At 49.1% G+C, this 21,901-nt stretch overlaps 1 protein-coding gene across 3 annotated transcripts in view; it reads left to right on the forward strand.

Moving 5' to 3' along the window:
- Phactr3 (phosphatase and actin regulator 3) overlaps nucleotides 1-21,901 on the forward strand; it is a 219,114-nt gene that overhangs the window by 66,708 nt on the left and 130,505 nt on the right. The window contains 1 exon segment of one of the 3 annotated variants that reach the window (NM_214459.4): nucleotides 9,747-9,826. The gene's annotated coding sequence lies outside the window, so the exon portion shown is untranslated. 3 annotated transcript variants of the gene reach the window in all.

Raw genomic sequence — 21,901 nt, forward strand, 5'->3', positions numbered from 1 at the left:
TGGTGCACATTTCCAACCTTCCACACACCATTCCTTTATAAACTGTCATCATTTTCAAGTTCCTGCCTCATTGTTTCAATAGCAAGAGTATGAGATTTCTTCTTTCGATTGTAAACCAGATTTTCTTGCTCCTCCAGGAATCCTGTTTTGTCCTGAATGCTCAACATTTTGTATCAAGTAACAGCATATATGCCCTTGTGTTGTACCATAGTCCGATAACTCTGTCAGTGTTGCCAAAGCGGAGCCGGGTCTGCAGTGTTTCACAGTTGTGATTGATTCTTTTCATGGCCATTTGAAGTACTCTGAGGGAAGAGTCGTTATTTCTCTTGTCACCACTGAGGCCCTCAGAGGTCACTCTGAGCTCTGTGTAAGAACTTTCTGACCTTGCATACACTTGAGGCAGTTGTCATCCTGGGTTCCAAGCAAATGTCCTATGGAGGAGCTCATCTCTGAGATTTTCGGGGTTTGAAGGACAGCTAACTGCTGGCTTATATGCAGCAAAGAGAAAAGATTGCTATAAGGACTTTTCCACGTCTATCCCATGCCCCATATGGACTTCCTGTCATGCATTTCTTTTGAATTTCGTCCCTGGAGGTAGACTCTGAGGTTTATAAGTTTCTCCCATTCCTGATTCATTCTTTTCGCTTCTTGTGTGTAGAGGAAAATGTGATGATCTGGCTTTCTGCTATGGCTGCCTGCTGCCATGCCTTCCCTGACATTATGGGCTCCCCCTCTGAAACCCTAAGCCCAAAGAAACTTTATCCCCCAGGTTGTTTGATTGTCCAAGGATTTTATCAAAGTGGAAAAGGAACTACAATCTGTATAAATCTGAGTGTCCACAGTGAGGAAAACATTCTCCTGAGTAGCACAAGGTGACTCGTCTCACCGTGTGCGGCTAAGGTTATCAACCGAACAGCTAGCACAGGGGTCTCTAGCACAAGCTCTGGCCTTGGCTTGTGGCAAGTAGGAGATCAGTAGAGAAGGCTCTGCTGCTCTTCCTCCCTGTCCTGTGCGTTCCCAGATCTGCTGAGTGGTGGAGAGCGTGAACAGTGGAGAGCATGGCACATTGTTGGCCTTTCGTGCTTCCAGAGGGCTACCTGAGAGGATGCGTGTTATCTCCCTCATGCCTGTGGCTTTGGCAACTCTGATGTCAGGTTGGCCATGTAGTGACAGACGTGCCTCTCTGTGGGAGTTTCAGGAAGTTGACTCAGATGGAAATTTGATCTGTATGCACGAATGGTTCCAGCAGGTAGATGGAGGCTTCTCTGGCCCTCCATGTGACAACTAGTGGATATACTTTCTCTTTATTCCCAAAGAGAGGACTCATGGAGCTGCAGAAGGAACAGTTCAGAGACATCTTCAAATGAGCTTGAGCGACTCTGTATACCCACTTGGACTCCCTACCCCCTTACCTATGCAATCATTCTCTCATCTCAGTCTCCGCTGAATGCCAGGTACCATGCAGGGCAGTGGACTGGGGTGCTGACAAATAAAAATCATCCCACCCTCAGGATGCTGCACTGTGGAGGGAAGGACAGACCCTGAGCAAACCACTCCATCAGGATATGATGGGGCACAGCAAGACTGGCCTGGTTTACAGTTGGATACCTAATCGTTTTTTATGTATAAGTAACCTTTACTCTGAGTCTCTTCAAGGAGTAGCATACTTCAGACAAGGAAGGAAATGGAGTGGCAGAAGACAGAGGGGCTCCATACTTATGAGCAGGGTGTGCTTCCCTTGCTAAGAGACAGAACAGGTTGGGACCTAATAGAGGGGTCTGCAGCTGTGGAGCAGCACTGAGACCTGTCCTCAATCCCAGCAATAAGGGGGTAGGTGTGGGAGTGGTAGCATCAGGATTCGGTCTGTATACCTGAGATATTGCTGTTCTGGAGAAGGGGGTGAGAGGGCAAACCTCATCACTCACCCAGACAGGAGGCATAGGAGGGCAACTAAGGCTGCGACTGGGAAGCGGTAACAAGAACCAAAGTAAGCCATATTCATACAAGAAGCCACATTTCTGGGATTTGGCAGAAAAGGTGCATGTGTGTGCATGTGTGTATGCATGCCTGCATGTGCATATGCATACATGCATGTGCATATGAGCGTGTCCATGTGTGTATGTGTGGAGAGAGGGGTTGTGTACATTAGTTTAGGCTTCCATCCATCCATCTTAGGCATCCATGACAAATGACCTCCAACTTGGACACTTGATGTGAGAGATGTTTGCTCTCGCACAGTTCTGAAGGTGAGAATTCTGCAGTCAAAGTGTGAGTAGGGCCACACACTCTCTCAAGATTCTTGGGAAGGGTCCTTTTGCCCCTTCCACCATCTGGTGGCTCCTGCTGTTCCTGGGCTGAATCTGCAGCATTCTAGGCTCTGCCTGTGTATCACACAACCTTCCCTGTGTATCTCTTCAGTGTCTGATCACTTCTTTGAGGACAGAGTCACTAGAATGGGTCACACATAGTTCAGGATGGCTTCATTGTAGCTTAATTAAGGACATTTGCAAAGACCTCATTTCCAAGTGAGGTTTTTCTCTGAGGTTCAGAGTGGACATGAGTCTTCCGCCCACCTCAGGGAGGAAGGGGAATTACCTAGGATGTGTACAATGTACCCAGTGTAAGCACTTTAGGGAGGTGCTTCTTCCTCCAGGTTTATGGTTACAGTAATGGGTGTAAGGACATTATGTCACAACAGGATGGACAGGAAGGAGAGAATTCTCTAATGGGATGGAAAGATAGATCCCTAGTGATACACTTCCTCCATCCAGGTCCCACCTTCCAAGCTCTGTCACCCTCCCCAGCAGTCTATTCACACTTTGAATTTGCCAGTCAGTTGATTCATCCATTAGAGTAAAGGCCTCCATATCTAGTCACTTTACAAAGCCCTTTGGACAGCAACTAAGCCAACACTACAGGAGCCTGTGGGGGACATCTAGTGTTCAGCCCATACCAGGGTGGCTCCAGAGTCCCAATTGGAGTTGCTAGTGGCTTAGGAGGACAGATGCTGGCATTAGGACACTGGACCACTGGACCAGAAAGACTCCTGGACTTATATGTCACAGAGCTGTCTCTAGTGAGACCCTTACATTAATTTTTCTTCATGAACGAGTTTGAACAGCTTTTGATACACTCTGACATAGTGACTGAAGTTCTGACTCATACACCGGTTACTCAGTTTACCAAAGGCCCTGTGACTTTCACGACATGATTGATGCACACCACCTGCTGCCGACCTATCTCACTGATAATATGTGTAGGCTCTGGGCCCACTGGCTTGGTCTCATCAAACCCTGACCTGCCCTCTCCTAGCTGTGTATCCTTGGGGTGGATTCTGGAATTCCTTGGACTTTAGGCTATCTCTTTGCAGATGAAACATCATGACAGTGGGGAAAGCTTTCAAGTGATTGGTTATACTTGTTGGACCCAGTCTGCTCTGTGTTTTGGGGTTTTATGTTTTCATTTTTTTTCAGTTTTAGAGATGTATTTATTTTATGCATATGAGTACATTCTCTGCACACATGTCTGTGAGCCACATGCATGCCTTGTGCTCACAGAAGGCAGAAGAGGGCATTGAGTGCTCTGAAACTGAGTCAAAGATGGTTGTGAGCACTGCCTGGGTTTTCGGGCCAAATTAGGGTCTTCTAAAGAGTGACAAGAGTTCTTAAGTGCTGAGTTGGCCCTCCAGTTCTGAAGTGTTTTATTTTATTTTATTTTCATTCAGTTTGTGTGTGTGTGTGTGTGTGTGTGTGTGTGTGTGTGTGCATGCACGTGCATGTGCATGTGCAACTCTGTCTGTGTTTGTGTGTATGTGTAACTCTGTGTCTCTGTGTGTATGTATATTTATGTATATTTGTGTGTGTGCATGCATGTGCATGTGCGTTTGCAACTCTATGTATGTCTGTGTGTGCACACACACAAATATACATAAACACACACACACACACACACACACACACACACGCACGCAGATGTGAGTGCAATGCCAATGAAGGCCAGAAGAGGCCATTGGATACCCTGGGGCTGAAGTCGAAGGCAGTTGAGAGTTGCCTGTTGTGGGTGCTGGGAACTGAGCTCAGGTCTTCTGGAAGAGCAGCAGGTGCTCTAACTGCTGAGCCAGCTCTCCAGCTCCTAGGCTTTACTTTAATGAGGACATTCTGTGTAAGACTCATATTTTAGAGTCCTCTGAATACCTGGCCAGAAGGATATCTGAGATCACACAGTGGTGTGGAATTCCCCACTTCCTCTTGAGCATAGGTGATTGAGAGGTGTCTATTTTCCTTTGACCCTCCTTTCCTCTGTTTCCCCTAAGCTACTAGGAGAGAGAGAGGAATCATTCACTGTAAGTTCTGTTTGCCAAAGATCCACTCTGAGCAGCAGACCAGGGAATGATGGCCCCTGGGAAAGTAGAAAAGAGAAAATGAAAATAACAAGCATTCTTCATGAAAGGGGGTTAGGAGGGGTGGCCAAGTTGGTTCTAAGGTTGCTTGCTGCTGAGGCTGAGGGCTTGAGTTCAGTCCTGTGGGGCCAGCATTATATTAGGAACCAAATTCTGTAAGTTGTCCTTGGACACTCACACATATGCTGCAGCACATGGACACACACATACACACAGGCACACATACCACACACACGGACATACACATGCACACACATATGCATAAACATATACACCACATACACACAAATACTACACGCACACATACCACACGCTCACATACATACATACCACACACACCACACACATATACATACCTGCACAGACACATACAAACATATATACACCTCTCTCTCTCTTTCTCTCTCACACCCACAAACACACACCATATACACATACACACACATGCACACATATATACATACACACACAGGCACACACTGTACACATATATACATACACACATATACATGCACACACCACACACACATATATGTATATACACACATGCACACACACATATACACCTCTCTCTGTCTCTGTCTCTGTCTCTCTCTCTCTCTTTCTATCTCTCTCTTTCACACACACACAATAGTAAATAAATGGGCAAAAAAGGAATAAATAAAGGGGGGCAGAAAGACAAACACCCCTAAAGAACAAAGGATATGGATATGATAAAGAGAACTTCCAGGTTTGAAGGGAGATCAAAAACTGTGACTCCCCACCTTCCCTCAACTCAGCAGCTCACTTTCTTGGTCATGCCCCTGACCTTGCACCATGCAGAATGATTCCTTCTCAAAATGAACTTGAACAGCTCCTTACTCTGACCACAGCCCTGCCTCTCTGCCTCTTAGTGACTTTGTCCTCTAGCCCTTTTGGAGACTCCTCCAGGGAACCTTTCTTCCCTGGCATGGTTCTAAACACACACAGACCCAGCCTAGATTCCCAAGACCACATTTGGCTGCTGTGCCTTTGAATTTCTTCCTGACCTTTTATCTCAGTCCAACTCCCGGCGTTTCCCTGAGCCCACCGTGTGGATCCCTTATTGCAGAGATCACACGTACACTTTGGTGTGTTCAGTTATTTGCTTCCTCCCAGGGCTGAGACCAAAGGGCTGTCTGCTAATCCATATGGCGGGATCAGGGAAGCAAAGGTGTTCAGACCCTGACTCCCCTTCAGCACTCACCAGGACCACCATGCCTCTTATTCACTCAGCTCCCTCTGTGCCTCTGTGTAAGCCCCCTCCCACTCATCGCATGTCTTTTAGTCTCCAAGAGGTTGGAGATTAGTACTTTCCAGGCTCCTCTGCCTCCCTCCCCCTCTCTCTCGAACAATCTACTTCTCTCCTCACTAGTACAGCCTGCTTACTTTGCACCTGGCTTGCTGGTTTTGTCTTATTTTGTAATCAAGCGAAAGCATCTATTTCAAGTAGTCTAAATTGAAGTTTCATTTCCCAAATTGCAGGCACGGCACAAGCAGTCTCCCAGGGAAACACCCACTTTAGCAAAATTTACTTAGCTGTGCCCCTGGCATGGGGGCATTTTCAGAGCTCTGAAATGTTTGCCGTGATTACTAACATTGCAGGACTCCTTTTCACGTCTGTTGCATTCATGGTATTTGTGATAGATTCTGAGACATAAATTTGAGCAGGCAAATAGTCTGGGCTTCTGTCTTAGTTAGGGTTTTACTGCTGTGAACAGACATCATGTCCAAGTCAATTCTTACAAGGATAACATTAATTGGGGCTGGCTTACAGGTTCAGAGGTTCAGTCCATTATCATCAAGGCAGGAGCATGGCAGCATCCAGGCGGGCATGGGGCAGGAGGAGCCGAGTTCTACATCTTCACGTGAAGGCTGCTAGCAGGAGACTGGCTTCAGGCAGCTAGGATGAGGGTCTTAAAGCCCACACCCATAATGACACGCCTACTCCAACAAGGCCACATCCAATCCAACAAGGCCACACCTCCAAATAGTGCCACTCTTCAAACCACCACAGCTTCATAAAACATAAGCAGTTGCCACTGCAAAGGGCTGAGCTGGCTTACAATGTTCCCCCAGTACACGGAGGTTTTTGATTCCAGTGGACCCTGTCATGCTGGGGAACAGGTGGAGAACTGGCTGGGCTGAGTAAAGATAGTGAAAATGTGCCTCTCTGAATTCAAGTGAAGTGAACTTGTTCTGGAGCACAATACTGGGATCATAAGCTGTACCCTTGGGCGTTGAAATGAGGGAAAGCAGATGGTGGGACCATGACGTTGCAGTGATGGCCGAGCGCCAGTTAGAAAACCTGCCCATGGATTCCAGGTTGAACTGGGTAGAGATGCCCTGTGGGAGCTGAAGGAGGCTCTGCGGGGGAGGGAGGTTGATGCACCTTCTGTATCTTTGCAGATTAGAGGTCTGAGTGAAGGAGGAACACAGGTGTGTCATGTGCTCACGGGGAAGTAGAGATGGGTTGAACTGAGTCTCCTAGTGGCCTGGTTGTGGTGACCTAATTGGTTCTGTGTCAATAGTTTGTGATGCCAAAGGGGGCAAATTTCACCTTCCCGGGGATACTAGGAATTGTAAGGAGGCCACTGAGGCTGTATGGGGCATCAGTGGTCACAGGAACACTAAACGTAGTAGTTAATATGGGCAGGCAAACTGAGGTATAGCCAGAGTGTGGAAGCTCTCAAAGCCTAGACCCCCCAGGACAGTTTGCATGGTCTTGATATAAATAAGGCTGAAGATTCAAAAGGAATCTAAGTGCAGGGACCTAGAGGTAGAGAAAGAAGGACTGTGGGTCTGGTTCCCGCTGGATACCCTTGGTGGGAAGTGGGGTGGCCAAAGCTGGTTCCTTCTCATTTGGGCTTTGGGTATTGGAGTAGACTAGAACGCTTTCTGTGTCTCCTTCCCTAACCTCACAGAAAAACACTTTGTGAAGACCCACTTTGGCATCAAGTGCCATGCCATTGGCCTGGGGCCCGAGTGGGGAGTCATATCTCCCGAGTCTATCCATTCCCAGACAAAGCATGGGGGGTGGGGGGCTGGTCCACTGAACAGGGACATAAGGTTAGATCTAATATCCCAGAGAATCAGTGAGGGGTGCAGAATGGGTACGGATGTGGGGTACAGGGCTCAGGGATGCCTGTTTGTGACAGCTACACTGGCAATATGGAGAGAGAGGGGTGGAGAGAGGGAGAGGAAGGGAGGGAGGAAGGGAGGGAGGGAGGGAGGGAGGGAGGGAGGGAGGGAGAGAGATGAACCTAAAGACAGACATAGAGAAACAGTGAGAGATAAAGGCAGGTCAGGAAATATGCAAGCTGAGACCAAAGCAGTGATGAGGAGAGGCAGCTGACTGTCCCCTGTATACCAGGCAGATCAGGGGCCAGAGTGATGGAGAGAAGTCACACGTAGAAGGCTGACTGGAGGTCTAGGAGCCTGGGAATCTGCAAGTCCCTCTCCATCACCCACTTTCCGCTTGAGCTAGTCGAACTGGACTCCGCCTCCTCACCCCGTGTCTTCTTAAATAATGGCTTGTTATTGTTGCATGGAAGCCCAACAACATTACCTTCAGTCGACCTTTTGGTGGCTTCCTGTGACCAGCCTGGAAGCTCCACCTGAGGCACAGTGCCTGAGATGTCCTGGTAGTGTTGATGTGTTGGGGTGCTGGGATGTGGATCATTGGATCTCACCACAGCTGGTCGACTTCGAGTAACCCATCTCCTTATAGATATAGAAATGTCTGCTCATAGATCAAACCAGAGGGAGGCCAACTAGCAGGACCAGAAGCCGTCCCCGACCTGCACAGCTGCCCCCACCATGACCCTGGATCTAATAGTGACTCACTCAAACCCTCTGCCTTCTGTACCCTTCGGCCAGCTGAATGCCCTAGGCTGGCTTCCTCTGAGTCAGGAAGGGACTTAAAAGTGTCATTAGCTGAGCGAGGACTCTGCAAAGGACAGGGACAACCTGTCAGTATCATCAATGACCGAGGAATTAGATTATCCAGAATCCCTTATGGGAGATGGCTCTCGGCAAACATGGCATAGATATGCAATTTCCCCCAGGAATTTTCTGTGTGTGTGGGGGGGGTGGGGCTGGTTCTGGGTTGGAGCTCACCCTTGGGATTCCTTCATCTCTACTGCCCTCTCCTCCTTCCCCTTCTCTCGCCCCCAGTTCATATCCCCAAGACTTTACTCTGCTGAACTCTGTTTCGGCCCTGGAGAAGTGTACCTGTTATCTAGGCAGACACCGAGAAGGGAGGAACCCAGTATCCCTCTAGAGACAGAAGCAGGGTTCAGCTCTCGCACTTGCAGGTGGGGAAGGGGCCAAGCTGAAGTCACAGAGCCCAGTGTTGGAGTTTGGTCAGTTTGCTTCCAGCCCAGGCTGGTGCTTTGTGCTAAAGAAAGGATCGGAGCACCGTTCCCCCCCATACCAATTTTTCTTCCAAGTAGACATTCTCACCTCAGAGGCTCCTCTGCCCTTAGTGAACATGGGCAGAGTGCCAAGCACTTTGGCTATAACTGAGGTAGGATGGGGGTGTTCCTGAGAGAATCCAGTAGGTAGAGGTGAAGCGAACTGCTGAATTCCCATGATGTAAAGCCCTACCTCATAGAAGCCTTTGCCATGAATGTCATCAAGGAGGACCCTGGGGCCTCTGAGGCTGACCTTCTGTTCCTTTGCCTCAACCAGTGACCTAGGACCTGGAGTGGGTGTTGCGTGTCAGGTAAGCCTTGGATGCTGGCCTCCCAACCACTCTGTGGCATGACTAGGATTCAGCAGCTTTCTCCATGGGTTGCGTGTAACAACCCCTTGCTGGAATGAGCTATGACTCACAGGCTGGGCTTCAGATACAGTGAGGGCATCAGGACTGCAGGCAAGGGGTGTGGAAAAGTCATAGGATCCCTAAGAACTCCTTCTCTGTCATCCTCGGAACTCTCCCAAGTCTGAGGGCATCTTCTAGAAAAATGGGTTTGTGCATGAGGCTTAGGGCTTCGGGTCTGGAGAGCTCTGCTTCACTCTAGTCGGCTGCCAGCCCTGGCTGTATTCCTGAAGGTATGGAGCAGAGTGGAGGCTGGGAGGGACCAGCCCTTGGTCCCCTGAGCTGCTCTTCTGGCCCTGGGCTGCCCTCCTCACCCCAGCCCTGCCCCGCTCACGCATGTCTATATTTAAGAATGTTTACAGATAATAATGGGCTTCAGCCCCCAAAGGCAGACGGAAGCCTTCCTTGCAATTGCTAGGCTGGAGGGTTTTCAGTGAGTCTGAATGAGCGAGTGAAGGAGCCTGGGGCTCATTGCCAGCCTCTGCCTCCCAGGGCACCAAGGGAACATCCAGGAGCTGCAGGGAAGCTGAGCTGCTGGGGAAAATGGAGCCTTGCATCCAGAGCCACCCCTTGACCTTGGGCATGAGGCAAGTTTAATCCCCCCCAGGGTGGGCATCTATTTATGGAAGACTTTTGACAGGCAAAGGCTGAGCAATTCCTTGCTGCAGCTGTTCTGGGGAAAGACCTTCTTTCTGGAATCAAAGGACTGTCTGATTGCAGAGAGTCTGGGCTTGGGGAAGGTGCTGACCCTCTCCCATAGGCAGGTCCTATATATATGTCCTCTTGGGTCTGACCAGGACCAGCCTTGAGCTGCGTCCTAGATTCCAGAAAGAGCTGGTAGGGTCAGCTTTCGTTTCCACGGACTGTCACTGTAACCTATTACTCCCGAGCTAGACATCTGCATGGCTTTTTTCATTCTGAATGCAGGATGATTTCCAGGAAACAATGGGGTTGCTTCCTCGGGTCTGCCTGTGTCCTGTTCGCAAGCCGTGCTTTCTAAAAATTCAACATGCAGTAGGACCTCCCTGGTGGCAGTTTCAGCATCAATGTATGGCTGGAGATAAACCTTCCCCTGTCAGAAGTGATTGTCCCCCAGGGTCTCTGTCTCCGCTTTCTGCCTTAGTGATGTATGTATGCAGGTTACTGTTTGGTTCTTTGTGTGAAAGCATTCAGTGGTTTGAAAATAAGGCTGGGTGTCTCAAGTTAGAGCCAGAAAAGGAGACAGGGAAACTGAGTCAGGATGGTAGGTGATTTTAAGTTCATGGTTTCCTGAGGTGCCTGCCGTGTTCCAGGAGGCAAGGATGTTTTGACCCAATGAGAACTGTACATTCTGGGTCCTGAGCACTTCTGAGGAAGGGAGAGTTCTGTATGCTGACAGACTCACCCCCTCAGCTTTCTCCTTAGGGGGCCTAGAAAGAAGGTCATCTCACATACTGGTGTGTTGCATGCTTTTGGGTTCTGCTTTGTGGCTGAGGTACAGAAAAATGAAATGAATACTAGTTTTAAAACACAAACTCAAGGACTAATACATCACATACCACATATACGTGCACATGCATGCACGTGCACATACACGCACAAACACACACACACGCACACATGCACACATACATATGCATGCACATGTACATGCACACTCACCTGTGAATACCTGCACATATGTCTATGTGTGTGCACACACATGTGCACACACAGGTGCACACACCACAACACACATGTGCGTACACACTCATGCATGCACATATTCATGCACACAGACACATACAAATGCATGCATACACACACACACACACCATACACACACAAATACATACACAAACACATTCTCAAAATCACAGGCATGCACTCTTGAGGTTCATTCAGAAATAATCAAAGCTCCTTTGTCTGTGTGGACAGAGGGTACAGGGAAGCCACTTAGAAGGTAACATTCATCTGTCACCTAGGTGTGACTCATTTGTCACCTATGTGTGACTCTTGCAGAGGTAAACATTCCCAGAACAGATGATCTGCAAATTCACCTCTCTTTGGCTTCACAACTCTACAGGTGAAGTAAAACAGGAGGAAAAGAAAGCTCACATGTCTTATCACAGTCTGTCCCTAAGCCACACCCGGAAGCAAGCAGCTCAGGTTGTTGGCCATTCTGTTGGCTGGTGATGCGTGTACATTTTTTTCTTGCTAGAATTTGTTCATATTAATCCCTTGATTACCAAGGAGTAGAGTCCCCCAGTCACCGTGACAGCCCCTCAGCCTGGTGTCTGAACACTGTTGTTACATAATGCAGTCACCTTGCTTGTGGGAAATTGAATATGTATTCTCAGAACATCATATTAGGAGCAGCCTGCCTCTCCTGAAGTCACACACTGCGAACCCGTAGAATTGCCAGCAGGAAGTTCCCAGCCTTATGGAAGTGGCTGAAGCCGGTTGTTCTTGGGTCCCAAGGTTGCTGCTTTTGAGCCCTGGAGCTCTTGGTGCTGAGCCTGGCGGTGCTATTTTTAGCTCTCTTCTTTCATGCATCTTGACATCGTTTGACATGTCACAGTTGAGTCTCTTCTGTGCGTGGCAGTTACCGCGCTCTGTAATCTGTGTTTTCTGGGACGAAAATAGCCCTCACCTAAACGCATCTATTTACCGTGTGTTATGTTTATGATATAGGTTATTTCTAAAAGCTACAAAATAGGGCTGGGGAGGTAGGTTAGTTGTGCAAGCATGAGAACTCGAGTTTGATCCCCAGAAACCTGGATGTGGTGGTTTACCCTTGTAATCCCAACACTGCAGGAGCAAAGACAGATGGATTCCTGGCACTTCTTAGCCAGCCAGCAGAGCCTAATTGTTTAGTTCAGACCAGAAAGGGACGGTTCAGGAGAAAGATAAAGAATGACAACCAAGGTTGACCTCAAGCCTTCACACTGAAGCACACACATGGACATACACGTGCACTTGCACGCACACCAACACACACACACACACACACACACACACACACACCACCACCACCACCACCACCACCACCACACATAGACACAAAGTAAAACCTTTCCTTTTGATCGTAGTTCTGTTAAGTGGCCTGGCAATGATCAAAAGGGTAAGGGCTGTTAATCCTGCCACTGGACTGGGTTGAGCGTGGGAGTCGGAGAACCATAGTCCTGAGGTTGGGGTACCTGCATTACGCAAGGCTCATCTGTGGACATTTTAAGTCTTCAGACCTGAGGCCATCAAGATGATTTGGTTTCCCAGCAGTCCTGGATGACAGCGCTGGGCACATGCCCTGTGCCCCAGATCTAGGTCATCCTGGGTGGCCTCAGGGATTTAGGGAGTAGAGAGCCTACTTCGGCAATGGATGGAAGTGCATTGGACTTTGCTTTGTGGTGTCCTGTTCATATGGTTGAAGGTGAACTTGACTGGAAAAGAGCTAGGCATGCAAATCAGACATACCTAACGGGGGCTGAGCACGGGGTAGTGGCAGGAAGGAGTCCTTGCACTGAGATGCGATCCTGGTATTTTGGGAGAATGAAGTACAACCGTCCAGAGATCAGGGCTGGTATAAACCAGACACTTGGCCTTGAGGTACTTGATTGTCGGGTCCATACAGGTGCGAATGACTGTTGCTGGTAAGCACACACAGTGTAGGGTCAGGTGTTGCCATCTGGTGGAGCTGTGGGTGTCGCACTGCTTGAGATGCTTCTCTGTCTGTCCAGACATCTGATAAGCATTCAAAAGGCAAGACAGGCTTTAGTGACTTGGGAGAGCATCTCACGGCAGAGCTCTCACCAGTGCGTATGAGTCCCTGGGCTGCATCTTCATCACAAACAGAAACAAAGGGAAGATGGGATGCAGGAGGATGTCAGAGTGTAAGTTAGCGCAACAGGTTTGTCTCAGCCAAGCTGCTCTGGGGGCATCTGTGCAGGTATGGACGTGAATACACATGTTCCTCCCTTCCTCTTCCTCTCCCTCTCCTCTTCTCTCTCCCTCTTCTCCCATTTTCTCCCTTTCTCTCCCTCCCCCACTTTCTTCTTCCCTCTTCTCCCCTCCCCTCCCTCTCTCCCTTCCTTTCCCTCTCTCTACTTCCCTCCATCTTCTGTCCTCTCTGTTTTCATACCCCCCATTCTTCCCTACTTCCCTCCTCCCAGTCTCTACACTCTATGCTTTCCCCCTCCTCCGGCCCCCTCCTGGCTACCTGAGAGCAACCTGGTCCAGTAAGATTTTGACCATGGATGTCTTCAGATCTGCTAAGTTGCTTCCCTGGGGTCCTCCATTCTGCTGCCTGGCTTTAAAAAATTCTGGAGGAGAAACTGTGTCCTTGATTTGCATGTGGCTTATGGCACACCCAGTAGAAAACACTCGCTTCCCGCCTGCTGCTGGGGAATGCTCGCCCCCCACTCAGTGTTTCACGCCCGACTGCACACAGCCACAATCGTTCTGAAGACTCAGCGAGGGGTTAAAGCCCAGAAGTCAACAGGTCTACGTGGAGTCGCTCACTGCAGGATTTTCTCTTGCTTTTATGTTCAAAACTTTCATAAGGCATTTCAACAGCTGTGGCAGTGACGTGGGTCTCCGCAGGAAAACCACAGGGTTCCGTCACAGGAACTGAGCCTCCGATAGTGACCATAGACTTGACGTACTTGTCATCAAGGAAGAAGATAGGAAATCGAATTTTGTTTTTTTTCTCTAAAGCTCTCATTTTACTATCTTTCTATCTAAAATAATAGTTCTATTTGTTCTTTGAGAAGTCGTACGTCGTATTTGGATTATGGTCACCCCCTCCTTCAATTCCCCTCATACCCACACCACTCGTCCCTCTGTTTCTCTAAGCCCATCAGGTCCAATCTGTGGCTGTGTGGCCATCCACTGGAGAACCTTATCAGTATGACCCAGGTGCTCCTGGGCTAGACAGCAAGCACCTTAGCCAGCAGAGTGTATGAGAGGCCGAGCCCACTGGAGGTTACTGTTGGTGAACTCCAAGGACTCGGGTTTGCAATGCTCATGGCCCTACTCCTGCCAGGGGCTTAGATGGGCACGAAGCAGACCTCTCAGAGTTACCAGGTACCTGTCAGTGTGCATGGAGGCCAGTGGTGGAGGGGGGTTGTGAGCAGAACAAGCGAGTTTGCTGCTGTGGGGGAGATAGACAGGAACATCACCCATTGTCCTGCCTGCTAGCAGAGAGCATCATGGGATATGAATGGGGGAAATAGGCCAGGGGAGGAGAACTGATCAGTGTGGTGAGTGGCAGACCACAGGGGATTAAATACAGTGGCAGGGTGGGGGTGGCAACAAAGAGGTAGCATCTGAACAAGTGCCCGATGGAGTTAGGACATGAGCTTGATGGGTTTCTGTTCTGACAAAAGCCTCGTAAGTAGCAGTGGATGCTCTGGTGTAAAGCCCCCTCCCCCACCCCACCAGGAACCTGCTGGAGAGGAGGAGCCCAGGGCATCTGAAGCTGCATGGAGAGACAGCAGACAACACAGAGATCCATTGGCTTTTAGTCTCAGGAAGTTTGAGATTCCGAGTAGCATCCAGCCACTGATTTAAGAGAGTCCTTGGGCCCTCAGGGTAAGGACAGATGTGTGAGAAACAGAGGTGACCAGGCTGGAGGCCACACTGTGATCCACACAGGTGAGGGGATGGGCCACAGTGAGGTGCATGTCTAGAAGGCTGTGCTGACAAGGCTGGCTGAAGGAATGAGTGGAAAAGGGAGGAGATGAGGCTGTCTCTGGGCACCTAGCTCAGTTCTCAGCAGTGGAAGAAGGGAGCTGGGGGAAGGGAGGCTGTGGTAGAGCAGTCGGGGAGATGGAAGTACAGTTGTCACTATGACAACTTTGAGACGCCCGTTAGACATCCCTGTGTCAGGACGGATTGGCAGTGGGATCTGTGGTCTAATGTTAGGAGAGCGGTCAGAGTTGAAGGACCCTTGTAGGAGGCCACAGTGGTGCCTCCGCTGAGCCTCTCTCCTTCCCAGGCTCACTTGTTTGTCTGCTGCCTGCATCCAATTTGCTGAGTTCTTTTAATCAAAGTCTTTTAAAAAAATCTTTTTAAAAGGAAATCTCTCCTCAGAAGCAGAAATCTAATAGCACTGTCTTTGATGTGAGGGTGAGGCAGCCGTAAAATGGGGCAGGGACTGTAAAGCCCTATGTAGGGGGCTGTGGTGACACTCAGTGGGGAAATTGCTTGCTGGATAAGCTTGAGGGGCTGAGTCTGTGATCCCTGTAACCACATAAAAAGCCAAGCATGGGACTGGAGAGATGGCTCAGTGGCTAAGAGCACTGACTGCTCTTCCAGAGGTCCTGAGTTCAATTACCAGCAACCAAATGGTGGCTCACAACCATCTGAAATGGAATCCAATGCCCTCTTCTGGTGTGTCTGAAGACAGCTATGCTGTACTCACACATTAAAAAAATAAAATAAAAGCCAAGCACGGCAGGTCACCTAGGCCTGTAATCCCACTGGGAGAGAGGAAAGTGAGGACCCTCAGAGCCTGGCCAGCCAGCCTAGCCCATGAGTGAGCTCCAGGATCACCAAGGGATCCTCTTGAACAGCAGCATGGAGTCAGTAAGAAAAAAATACTCAGGGTACCTGTGCATATGCATATAGGTACACATTCATGCAGCACACGCATGCATGCATGCACACATGCTTGCACACACACATATGCACATATGCATACACATGCACATGTATACCAAACTAACATACAAAAAAAAAAAAAACCCTACATATAGTTCATACTAGCCGTGACCTCTCTCCAAGGGTATTAGGCCAGAGGACTCTCTGAACTTGGTAAATGCAACAGTAACAGGTATCAGGATGTCACAGGCAAGCGAGTGCAGGATTATGGTGTGAGAAGGTTAGAAGGAACTGAAGAGATACTGAGCAACTGTTACGGGGTATGTCCATGGATACCCCAAACCACTTCATGATCTTCTCTGTGCCTGACCCTTGAGGAGGCGCTGACTGGAGCAACTGATCGCTGGGGACTGTAGAACCAGGAAGCTTGGGGGCCACCTTGACGCTCTGCTGAATGTTCCGTTCCTTCTCATCTTTGAGACAAAATGCCCTCTGGAAGCAACTCCATTAGTGATCACAGGGGGAGGGGCCAGACCATTGTGGGTGGACCCATCCCTGGACTGGTGGTCCTGGGTTCTATGAGAAAGCAGGCTGAGCAAGCTATAGGGAGCAGCACCTCTCCTTGGCCTCTGCAACAGCTCCTGCCTTCTATTTCCTGTCCTGCTCTGACATTGTGCTCCTGTTCTGACATCGTTCCATAGTGAGCTATGATACAGAAGTGTAAGCCTAATAAACCCTTTCCTCCCCAACTTGCTTAGGTTATGGTGTTTCATCACAGCAATAGTCACTGTAACTAAGACTCGGGTGTCCTTTACTGACGAGCCCTCTCTCCAGCCTGAATGGGTTTTCTTTGCACATGAGTTTTAAACACTGGGTGTTCATTTCGATCTCTCTTTGGTTGCTGGTTTTCAGTGCCTGGTGTGCAATGGCAGATCCGACCTCTTTCACTGCAGAGCTCTGCAGCACAGGGCTGACTATTTTCTTAGCTGCTTTATCCGTGGCATCTCTGGGCCACAGCCAGCCATTGCTCTTCTTTGTAGGGTGCTCGGGGAAGGATAGGTTGAGAGCTGGACGTTGTATATTGGAGACAGGAGTTACCGTCCACCACATGCATGCTGAGAAGTGCACAGCAAAAGAGGTTTGAATTGCTGAGATGCCCCCCTCTCCTTCCTCAGATGGATGGAAAGGAGAGTGAGCAGATCTGGCCATAACAGGCCAGCCATGGTCCTGGGCCACTGAGCCTAGCTGGTTCTCACAGTCTAGCATCCAACCACATGCTTGTATAGTCCCCTGGCCTTTCCACCCTTCCCTGGCCCTTCACATCTAGCCCCTGCTTTATGGAAACTTGAATGTCCCTCCTCATCCCACTCTTCCCCCAGTCCAATTAGCCTCAGGCTCCTAGTCACTGTAAGAAGATACATGGGCTCTGAGAAGTCATGTAGCTTCCTGCAGGGTTCCTGCCTCATGCCCCAGCCTCTCTCTGACTGGTTTTCCTCTTGTCTGTTGTTAGACGTTGTCTTTCATCCCCGGTTCTCATTTTCCTATGCATAAACCTCAGACTCAACCAACCACCGGCCGTGAAGGCTAGTCTCAACTCCCATTCCTGGGAGCACACAGCCTGGTGGTTGAACGTCATGCCTGGGAACTGGGCCATCTGGGTTTGAGACCTGGTCCCACTGTGTGTTGGTTCCACCACTCCGCTTCATGCTTTCCTGGTCTGCAGAGCAAATGACATGACAAGGGCTTCCCCCGTCACAGATTGTCCTGAGGCTTAGTGAGTGTGTGAGTGCCCAGCTCTGCTGGGTGTGTGGTGGGTGTGGCCCAGGCATTTGTGGTCTCTGTACTTACCACACACTGGCCACGCCTCACTTCGACAGACTCTCCAGTCTTGGGGCCGTTGCTCCTGTTCTCTTTCTAAGAACATCTGACACCGGTTGCATGGCCAGCCTGCTGTTCTTTGACACCTCCTGAGAGCAGCCCTCCACAGCCACCCTAAACAGCCATCTCAACTCTGGTGTTCTCAATCATAGCAGTGCCTGCTGGTATAGTGTTTCTTTTGGTGAGAACCGTCCTGACATAAGGACAGCAAGCTTGCCCATCACTGCCTACACCGTGTTGCCTAGAGCAGAGGGCCCTCAGGACAATTGGGTGGCCAAAGGAGGGAGGTCTGAGGTGTGGGGTTTGCTCTTCCATGAATTTGTAAGGTGCTAGCTTCTAAGACACACCTGCCTGTTACGTACTATGCTATGTGGCAGACTCCCTGCAGAGTATCCAGTCTTTGTGTCCAGAATCATGCTTCCTTATTGGCTAGGAGCGGAATAAGAGTGAAGAGAGAGGGAGGAGTATGGGCTGGTCTGGCTGCCTAAGTGTGGCCTCAGCCTGACCACTTACTAACCAAGTAACCCCGACAATCATATTTTAGCCCTCAAGAGCTCTCTGTCCTTACCTAAACAAGTGAACTAAATGATAGTACATTATTCCAGGGATGTAGGGAAGACTAAATGAGTCTGTTACATTTATAGTCCTGGAGCCAGCCAGAACTGGAATGGCACTTGGTATATAGTAAGTAGTATCTGAATGTGGGCTGGTGTGAGATTGTCAATGGTGGTGATAGTAATAGTGGTGGCAGTGGTGATTATGTTGGTGGTGACGGTGACGACGGTGGCAATGGCAGTAGTGACATAATGTGAATAATGGTGGTAGTGCATTTGACAGTGCTGGTGGTGGTGGTACTGTTGACAGTGGTAGTCATAGTGATGGTGATCATGATGCTGTCGATGGTGGTAACGTTGACAGTGATAACAGTGAAGAAAAGGATGGTGATGGTGACATAATGGTAGAGTTGATGGTGATGGCAACAAGGGAGATGATGATGATGGTACCAGTGTTACTCTTGGCAGGGATGATAGTGAGGATGACAATGGAAGTGATAGTGATGGTGGTGACGGTGATGATTATCATGGTGATGATCGTGGCAGTATTATGATGGTACCATCAGTGGTGGTAGTGACCATTGTTATTACGGGTATGATGATGCAGACAGTTAAAATGTTTGAGGTGGTGATGATGGGGGAGATGTGGTTCTTTGTAATAGAGTTCGAACTATGGAGCAGGAGTGAGTGGATTTGATGAAGATTGTGGAGAGTTAAATAGACAGCTAGGACGCAGGCCAGCATCACCAGGGATCAGACAGTCTTCATTAGCAGTGCCAAGTGGATGTAGCAGACTCACAACCCTGGAAGCCATGCAGGCTGATGGCTTGACTGCTCTGTTGGGTGTGTCTGTAAGCCTCCGAGGGTGTCGAGGAAGACTCTGGAACTGAGATTCTTGCTTCCTCTGTGGCATGGAGCCCATTTCAGGATTTCTAATCTGTTAGACATCGATCCTTTCGTGAACATGGAAAGAAATACCATCAGCACATTCCTCTTAGGGGTACAGGATGTGCACTTATCCCAATCGAACACTTCGTTGCTACTAGCAACACCTTCCAGGTATTGCACGTGTAGTAGTGACCCACCCTGGGCTTTGAACCTGCCAAGCTGCCAGGTTAAACAGCCATTTCCCCTTATACTTTTCTTTAGCCCTCTGAATGTCCGTATGGAGGAGAATGTTTTACTTACGACTGATACTACCTTTAATGCACAATACTAGCTGTATTTATTCTCTTGCCCAAGGTTCAGAGAATAGCCTCAGGCATAGACCCACAAGAGCACAGAGTCTTACCAGAATGTAGTAATTGCATTGATTTGAGTCCATTGCTTCGTGTGTGTGTGTGTGTGTGTGTGTGTGTGTGTGTGTGTGTGTGTGTGCGCGCGCACACATAACATTTCTGGAAATTGTAGAGCCAAAATGTAAAGTTCCTTTCATAGATAAGTTCACTTCTGTGTCTAAAATAAGTTCATTAAAATATAAATCATACAGCTTATGCATCTGAGTGTATTCACAGAGCAAAACCCACAAAGGCAGTGCCAGGAGGATTCTCGACACCTTTTCGCTCTAGCTCTTGCCTGGACCAGCCGGCAGCATGAGAAGGGGTGTAGAAGGTGTCGTTTGGAGCCACGTAAACTGTTCCACCTCATCCCTGGGTAGGATCAGTTTCTTGATCACAAACCCCTGAAGCATAATAAACTACAGAGAGTGATGGAAAAACCAGATTGGCCTAGGTGTTGTGTCCTGCAAGTTTGTGACTGATTGCTCCTGTCCCAGTGTTGTGGGAGACTCAATGTCCAACTTTAATTCAAGCCTCCACTCCTTGCTCAGAATTCTGACCCGTGCGTGGCATACACAGCCCACTGAATCATGTGTCTTCCCTGTTGTTTCTCTCTGCCTGCTCTTGACCTTTCTGCTTCACCCATCACATGTTCCTAAAAATGGTAGTTAACCTTTCAGTCTTTCTTCCTTTTCAATGTAGTATGCATTGAATCATTGAAAAACAGATAAATAACGACAAAACTTCAAATGGTGAGATCTTTTCTCGTGGTCAGGACAGAGAGGCAAAGAGCATCGTGGGACGCCAGCTCCATTCTCCGGCTCAGGCTGGGTGATGTCACACTTGTTCCCGGCGTTAATTTCTATTCTTTGTCAGTGTTCAGATCTCAGGCCTCTATTTAAGACACAACACAGAACTCTGCGAAGCTCATATTTGCATCCTGTGTGGGCCGAGGTGCCTGGCTTCATTCTCGCTATATATACCCCAGCATCTCCTGGTATTTTTAAATGTGCCTCTTCAGAGCCAGCTTCTCTGTCATGTACACTCACCGCAGCGCCAGTGAGCTGCCATCTTTCCAGAGTCCTGGGGGCCGATGACATGTAACCCGTGTGTGTTCACAAGTGGGCACTGTGCTCCCTGCAGTTTACAGGGCCACCTTAGGGAGGACAGGATGCCAGGGGACTGCGTCACCTGCTGCTGCATCCAGAGATCTGAGAGCCATCAACTCTCCATTTGTACCCTATCCTCATGCCTATCAAGTCCTGCTTCCCAGTGTCCTGCTGGAGTACAGCCATTTTGATTTATTTTCTCAGCTCTGCTCACTGTGCTGAGGACTGACCCCTGGAAAGTTGCAGAGACATCCCCACGTGCTCCTCTGTCAGGCCCTCCTATCAAGTCTCTGATGGGTAACTGTGTGTGTGCACACATGTGTTCAAGTGTGCACACATGCACACATAGATGCAGGTGTGTGCACAGGGGTGTGTGTGTGTGTGTGTGTGTGTGTGTGTGTGTGTGTGTGTGTGCGCGCATACAGAAACTAGAGGCCAACAACCTCAGGTGTCATTCCTCAGACATTGTCTACCTTGTTTTGGAGATAGGGTTTCTCCCTGAGATCTAGGGATTGCCATGCTGGCCAGGTTCCATGGCCAGCGAACCCAGGTTCCTTCTGTCTCCATCTCCTTAGCATTGGATTGTGGGCATAGGTTTTTTTTTTTAAAGTGAACCTTCTAGGAATTGAACTCAAATCTTCATGCTTTCAAGGCCAACAGCTTACAATGGAGCTATCTCCCTAGCCTGGTGTGATCTCTCCTATCTGCAGTCTCACTGGGCCTAGCGCTCATGCTGTCTCATGGCCCTGCTCCCGTGTCACCTAAAATTCCTCAGTACTTTAACCAGGATTTGTAAAAAAGGAAACAAGCCAACAAACAATATCTCTCAGTAACAGACCTGTCTTGCGACCACGCCAATTCTGCTTCCCTGCTCCTGCAGCCTGGTGGTGGCATGATCCTTTAGCCCAGGGACCGTGAGATTTGCTCTAACCAGTGCATTTACCAACCAAGAAGCTGCCCCTGCACAGCTCCCCGCCAGGCAGTGCTTTCTCTCAGTGTCCTTGCTCTGTGCTTGTCCCACCTGGAACTCACTTCCCATTGCCAGGGTCTGTGTGCACTCCCCCTCTTACCCACCGTGTGTCAGTTCTGCACAAGCCAGCTCTGTGCCTCCTTGGACACGAGCCCTGTATCTCGGCATGTCTCATCCACGGCTGTGGTCATCTCATGTGAGCCTTGGCTGGCACTGCAGAGAGTCTGCTCACAGACCAAGGTCAGAGTAGGTTATATCTTTCCTTTCCTGTCTCCCGTCTCTGACCATCTTTGTCCCCACTGAGCATTACAGGGTC

The sequence above is a fragment of the Rattus norvegicus genome, chromosome 3 (genome assembly GCF_021556685.1).
Source record: "Rattus norvegicus strain SHRSP/BbbUtx chromosome 3, alternate assembly SHRSP_T2T, whole genome shotgun sequence".
NCBI lineage: Eukaryota > Metazoa > Chordata > Mammalia > Rodentia > Muridae > Rattus > Rattus norvegicus.